Below are 7512 nucleotides of genomic sequence, written 5' to 3' on the forward strand. Positions count from 1 at the left end.
CTTTTTATTTGTTTTGTTTTAGAGGGTACCCTATCAGCAGTGATGGATGACGGGCCTGCCAAAGCAACGGAGGGCCGTCGACCTTAGCCAACTGCGGCTTCCATATCTCGCGCCAAAATTATGGCGCACGCTCCTTCAGTTGTTAAAGAAGTAATACGTTGCATTTAAGGCAACTCGAAGCTTTATCATAGCAAGTTGCGGCAACTTTCGCCGCGTCGGAACAGGGAAAAATAAAAATAAATGAAAAAGGAAATGAGACCTCACACCGACGAACCGGCTCTGTGTTCTGGCGTCAAATCAACAAAATCACATCGCCGTTGGGTTTCATTTTCTCCATTACGAATAAACCCGCTTCTACCAAGCAAATAAGAATATACGGTATTCGAAAGGTACCTGGGCAGCTTAAATTGATTTAGTGGTGTGATTCTTTTGTCTTTCGTAATGAATTTATAATTTTGCCAGCAGTCGAATTAGTCGCGATTGACCAACTAGAGACATGTACCTAATTACTGAAGAATAGTGACCTGCGAGTACAGAAATATTCTGAATTTGAAATGAAGCGGGAAGAACGAAAGAATGAAAGAAAAGAAAGGATAGAAATGGAAATACATACGTGACTGTGCTGAAAACTTATCACGTTCATGATTACCGCAAGAAAAAAAAAAATCTAAATGAAGAAATGAATTGTTGGCCAGCACGAGCTTGACGATATCCTCGATACCCCAGGTGGTCCAAATTTCCGAAGTCCTCCACTACGGCGTGCCTCATGATCAGAAAGTGGTTTTGGCACGTAAAACCCCATAATTTAATTTTTTAAAATTTTATCCTCGATCGCAAGGTAATAACGTGGCTGACCATGAGTGAATTAAGTCGTTGCTTTGCTCGTGGGCCAAAGCTATCCATCGGCTAAACTCGAGTTTCCACTGCACTATGTCACGCAAAAAAAAAAAAAAAAAAAAAGTTATTGAAAAAAAATATTTGGTTCCGTCCGGGATCGAACCGGAGACCTTTCGCGTGTAAAGCGAACGTGATAACCACTACACTACGGAACCGCGGACGCCGAGACTGCGGGAAAAGCAGATATTCCAGCTGCGACTTTTCTTTGTTTTTTTTTTTTTTTTCCCCGACGAGCCCGCGTTGCTGCTGGCACAATCGGCGCGCGCGCGCGCTTTGTGTCGCACTGCGGCAGGAAGGCATCGTGCGGTTCCGTAGTGTAGTGGTTATCACGTTCGCTTTACACGCGAAAGGTCTCCGGTTCGATCCCGGACGGAACCAGCCTCCCTTTTTTTTTTAATTTCTTTTTTGTGCCCGCGTTGTGAAGGACAATTCCGTGAACTCATGTCACCCTTTCTGGAAGTGCAAACAAAGAAAAAAAAAAAATGGCACGAGACGTTGCGCCTGATTGAATAGCGGCAGAAGAAAACTTGGCAGCACGAAAGAAATTTCAGTTGACATTGTCGCTCAAGCAATGCTGACTATGAAAACATGTCTGTCTGTGTTTGTTTGCTTGTTTGTTTGCTTGGCGACATCTGTATGTGTTTTGCGAAATAATGTTGACGAGGACTGGCGGTAAAGAAAGAAAGAGCGCGTAGCGCACTCCAATATACTGACTGAAATGCGTCGTGGAAAACATTGGCAGGAGGCATGCGCGTGCAAGTATGCCACGAGCACACTGTTGTACAGGCGAGTTTAATTATCCCGCTGCTGTGTACTGAGTCATGCCGTGTGAAGTGGTTGTTTACAAGATGAACCAAACAGCCCAAATGAACACACGCTGAATCTATTTATCCGCCGATATATATATATATATATATATATATATATATATATATATATATATATATATATATAGGGGGGGGAGGGGGTTCAACTTTCTAAAGGTATTGCCATTTTTCTTCAACTGTGCGGTTAGGTTTCCGGTTTGAGGTCTGCGACATATGGCACTGTGAAATTTAGTTTAGAATGTACCAAAATGGAGAGGCGAGTTGTTGAAAAATTTCCTTGTTTTTGTTTCCGTGTGTTCCTCTGTTCGTTCTTCTCTCCTTCGTTTATCTTTGTGCGTTTTGTTGTGCGTTCTTCTTTTTTCTTTGACATTTATTTCGTCGTTTCTTCTTTTTAATTACTCGTACACTCTTATGACTACGAAATACAGGCATTTCAATGAAGACACGAACGAACATAAGCTATTTATGGGAATATTTCAGTTGTCGTTATAGAGGTTTCTAAGACTAGTTGAAAGCCTGTCTGCAGGTGAACCTATTGGGTATGTGAAAATTATTTTATTTGTTTCTCATTTCATACTTGCTTTCTTTCGTTTTTTTCAAACGAAGAGACGTCTACAAAATTGTTTTTTTTTTCAATGAGTTTCGTAATCCTTAATTGCAGGGCGCTTTGTGAAACGACGGGTTCTTCTTAATTTCTTTCTCTATTTGTCTTTTCTTTTTCTTTTTGAGGCTAGTAACTTTCTGTGGAAGACGCTGTTTAGGAGAGCGCGATTTTTTTTTTTTCGAGGTCTTCCTGAAGTGTTTTTTTTTTTTTTTCCCTCCGGCTCTGCTCTGGAGTTGCTGGGGGATAAAGCGGGGTGTCGCGTTGATCACGTGGGTCGCGTGGTGGAAGGTTTCCGCGCCTTGCTGATTCGCACGGTAGGCACGTGATCGCCAGGCTGCGGATCGTGCTGCAGAAGATATGAAACAGTTTTTGTGGTGTATTATTAGCCGATTCAAGAAACCTGCACTTCGCATAGGTTCCAAAGTACACATTAGATCTGCATAATTTTTGTATACTGATTTCAGGACATACACGTACTTTTGCGGGAATACCCAAAGGCTGAAGTAAAAAAAAAAAAAAAAACATTATGGGGTTTTTACGCACCAAAACCATGGTCTGATTATGAGGCGAGTTGTAGTGGGGGACTCCGGAATAATTTGGACCATCTGGGTTTCTTTAGCGTGCACCTAAATCTAAATAAAGTGGTGTTCTCGCATTTCGCTCCCATCTAAATGCGGCCGCCGTTGCCAGGATTCGATCGCGCGACCTCGTGCTTGGCAGCCCAACGCCAGAAGGCTTAAGTCAAAATTTTAACAGAGGGTGCTCTGAAAGACTGCAGACATCACGGTAGTAAGCGACGTCTGCGGTTGAAGCAGTGTTTAACTCCCACAATGGTGACCATGAGCAGGGCTGGCTAACAGTTCCAGAATTAGGCTTAATGCGCATTGAAAAATGCCCCAAGAAAGTGGACGGTGTGTGTGTGTGTGTGTGTGTGTGTGTAGGAGGAATGGTTGCGTATAGCTCAATTGTGACATCATTCCCACCGCGGTGGCTTAGCGCCTATCGTGTTGTGCAGCTAAGCACAAGGTCACGGGATCAAATTTCGGCCGCGGAGGCCGCATTCCGATGAGAGCGAAATGCAAAAAAACGCCCATGTCGCGTGCGTTGGAGGTACGTTAAATATCCCCCGGTGGTCAAAATTCATCCGGAGTCCCCCGCTACGGCGTACCTCATAAACAAATCGTGGTTTTGGCTCGTAATACCCCACAATTCAATTATTACATCGTATTGCACGCATCATGCGAAGATTCCGGATTCGGCTTCCACTGGCGGTAAGTTGTCTCTTCGTTCCCTTCCCTTTTCCTTATTGATACTACACTTCAATTCAAAAAGAGAAGGTGCAATTTTAACTATATATAAATGGTTTACTTCATTGTTTGTTGGCTTCATAAGGTTGTTACCAACAGATCAAACTCGAGCCACCTTGGTTCTCCCGATCCTTCTTGCCCTTTACAGCACGGGGATGTTTTCTTTTTTTTCTGTAATGGCATGGTCGTGGACAGTGACAACCTTCATATTGCCAATTACGTACGTATCAACAAAGGAATCTGTAATTCGGTTGGTCATTAACAAAATAGGCCATATTGCTTAGACTACGGCTTAACTAATTAACAGTAACCTCGAGAAGCAACGTGTAAGCGCGAGGAACAGGAAAGAAGAAAATCGATCAAACAACCAAACTAGTAATGCTGCGACGGGGAATAGGTGAAATATCATGGATAAACGCGATGTCTAAAGGGAGACGTTAGCAGCCTGATGAAAGACAACGTGAAACAAAGTAACAAACCAACAAAAGAATAATTGACACTCACTAAAGTGTCCGTACGTTATTTGAACGCGAAAGCATTATGACTTCTACAATTCATTGGTTACGTCCATGATACGTGACGTCATACATTGTCACGTGTGCTCCACAAATCGACCTCAATCCAGCTTGCTCAAATTTGTACCAACCTTAATCCGCCTTAATCCGCTGTAATGCACCTTCATGCACTTTAATCCACCTTGCTCAAACGTGTACCAACCTTAATTCATTGTAATCTGCATTAATCCACTTTAATCCATCCTAAACCACCTTGATCTAATTTTTTCCAACCTTAATCTAGGTTAACCCCCGTAATCCGCCTTGCTCTAATTTGTACCAACCTTAATCCACCTCAATATACTTTAATCCACCATGCTCTAATTTGAAGCGACCTTAATTATCCTTAATCCGCGGCGATCCACTTTAATTCACCTTAATCTACTTCAGTTCACCTTAATTCATTTTACTCCACTTTAGGTCACCTTACTCTGACTTGTTCTAACTTTAATTCACTTCACTCTAATCCATCTTCATTCGCTTTAATTAACTTTAATTAACATGGATTAATCGTAATTACTTCTAATTAATGTTATAGAATTTACTACCTTCTGCATTACTACTGACGTCATACAGGACGCATACCATTTACTATCTTCCGTATTGCTACCGACGTCATATAAAACACTGATGACGTCACTGACGGTGATGATTTTTGGTACCACTAGTTGCCTACAACGCCGGCTTTCGTGCCTCAGGCGATGTACAGTCACGTGCAATATGAGCTGCAACACTGTGCCGATGTTCAAAAGGCCACCAAGACCGTACGGCGGCGCCGACATAGGAATAACTGGAGGACTAAACACCCTTACAACTACTCGTATTTATTACACCAAGTTTTCGTATGTAGGCGCCGCCGATCAGTCTTGAGGCCCTTTTCAACACGCGCACCATGTTACAGCTCATATTGCACGCGACTGTACATATAATGCTTTTACATTAATAAAGAAAGGTAAGTGAGGGTGGGGAAGGGCCGGTTGTGTGTGGGGCGGGGGGGGGGGGGGGGGGTGCGCAGCAGTTGAAAAAAATTACTTCAAAGGACGGCAACGGCAATCACGAGCACCTTATTGAGCAGGGCAACCGAAAAGCCTAGCACGCACGCCAGGCACGATGATAAGGGCTAAAAGAAGTAAACTTTGAACACTTCGCGCATGCGCTCCGAGATTGAACGAGTTGATCGGATGCATGAAACGATGATGGATGGGCTTACGCTAAGAATATATATATATATATATATATATATATATATATATATATATATATATATATATATATATATATATATATATATATATATATATATATATATATATATATATTCGTTTCTTTGGTATGCTCTAAGCAGCAAGTTGACCGTTCACTTCTCTTAACTTGACTTCCACCCCCCTTCCTTTTTTTTAACTCTTCGATGAGGTTGATTTATCGCTCGAGTCTGTCCTTTGGATTGGGCCTGTCGACTGAGTCACAAGGCGCTTCCGGCTTGCTTGAATGAGAGCAGTTTAAATAAATAAGGCCCGGTTTAAACTGACGACGCAGGCTGCTTCACGAGTGGTTCGCAGTTTTATGTCTTGTTCTGCTGGTTTAGTTTCTATAACTACGCTGCCTTGCCCAACTCGACCTCGGCCAATAAGTTTTTCGTTTGATTCGCTTTATACAAGTACCATTATGACACCAAGATTACGTGCCAAATGATATATTTATTCAGCTATTTTATTTTAAATATTTATTAAGTTCAATGTGTCAAGCACATCTTTCTTATATAATAATAATAATAATAATAATAATAATAATAATAATAATAATAATAATAATAATAATAATAATAATAATAATAATATTTTATCGCAGTACGGACAGAATCTATTTTGTTCCGTTGCTTAAGTACAAGCTACAAGGCCACTGAGACTGGTCGCCAAACACAGAGCGCCAGCAATCTCACTACTTTCAGTTGTACAGGAAAAATCAGCCTGTTGACTACTCTCTTCCAGGAATATTCAAACGTTCGCTGTTTTTTCTTTTTTCTCGCTTTTGAAATGCACGCTTGGCTCGAGGTATAGATGTAAAAGACGTTGGAAAGTTGAGATGTGCGTCCCAATTTTCGTCGACGGCTGAATTGGAACCGCCATCGAGCTGTTCTGCAGTCGAGTGGAATCGACAGACCGCGGTCAAAAGCGTGTCGCAAGTTGAGGAAGTGCAGCAGAAAAAAAGCGCGAATGTAATTTGCATACGCAACGCGCGTTTCGTTGTATTTTCCTCGGACCAACGCGGCCCATCGCCCCGCGGCTTTTGACGCTTCTTTATGCGACGCCTTCGAAAATGGGGACACAGTGTAGCGGCAAATTGTTGAGCCTGGGCTGAATAATTTTCTTCTTTGCATACAATTGTACCAGTAGAGTATGAACAGCAGCTATACTCCATTTCATACATCGGGTGCGACGCTGTGGAGGCTAGAGATACTTTTTGCAGTGGCTGCGTTCGCATTTAGAAATAGTTCGGGGATCCTGACCCAATTTTTGTGAAATTTTTTTTTGTATAAGCTCACTTCTAAATGAAAAAAAAAGATAACTTACCAATAGAAACAATCCATGTACTTATGCGGCTGCTAATACGTTGTTTTAAATCACTTTGCTTACTTTCGTTATTTCTTAGTTGCAGCCCGTCGCGGCAGCTTCGCGTACATGCCCGCGCGAGCAAACGCCGCTGGCACGCTGCGAAGCACCGACGGAAACGCGTGGAGTAATAAATTTTGGTGACCGGGCTTCTCGCGTAGCTTCGACAGCGTTGCACCTGTTGTATGGAACGGAGTATACGTCGACAACTGCGCTCGCGCTCTTTCACCAATTGCAGTAGACAAGTGAGTTGATAGTGATCTAAAGAAAGGAAGGACCCTTGATTCTGCAACCCGTGAGGGAGCACGGCGAAGCGTCGGAAATTACGTTGTTCAGCGAGAGACCGTATCGTCCAGGAAGCGACGCCTGCGACATCTCTCGGCCTGGTGAGGAAGCAATATGCAGCGGTGGGTTTGATGCATTGTGACAGGTCTCTTCCCAGCGTTCTCATATATCTTGACTGAAGGAAGAAAAATAGTAATAAAGGAAGCGTTTAACCTTCCACAAGGACTCGACTCGCCTTTTTCGAGCTGAGTCAGAAAAAAGCGCACTGCAAGACACCTGTGTAACGCAAGCTGTCTACGAAGTGCCCACTGACATTTCAACGGGACCAGCAAACAATCAAAACATAAAGCCTCGCACAAGCGCTGCATAAGCAAACAGCTATAGACCTCGGAAAACAAGTTACGCCACGTATCCCTAGATGAATGCTGC

At 42.8% G+C, this 7512-nt stretch overlaps 2 non-coding genes across 2 annotated transcripts; one reads left to right on the forward strand and one right to left on the reverse strand.

Annotated features, from left to right (window-relative positions):
- Window positions 1-979: 979 nt before the first annotated feature.
- On the reverse strand, window positions 980-1052 carry TRNAV-UAC (transfer RNA valine (anticodon UAC)). Its single transcript has one exon. It is a non-coding gene; the product is annotated as a tRNA-Val (tRNA).
- A 150-nt stretch (window positions 1053-1202) lies between these two features.
- Window positions 1203-1275, forward strand: TRNAV-UAC (transfer RNA valine (anticodon UAC)). Its single transcript has one exon. It is a non-coding gene; the product is annotated as a tRNA-Val (tRNA).
- The last annotated feature ends 6237 nt before the right edge of the window (window positions 1276-7512 follow it).

The sequence above is a fragment of the Dermacentor variabilis genome, chromosome 6, assembly GCF_050947875.1.
Source record: "Dermacentor variabilis isolate Ectoservices chromosome 6, ASM5094787v1, whole genome shotgun sequence".
NCBI lineage: Eukaryota > Metazoa > Arthropoda > Arachnida > Ixodida > Ixodidae > Dermacentor > Dermacentor variabilis.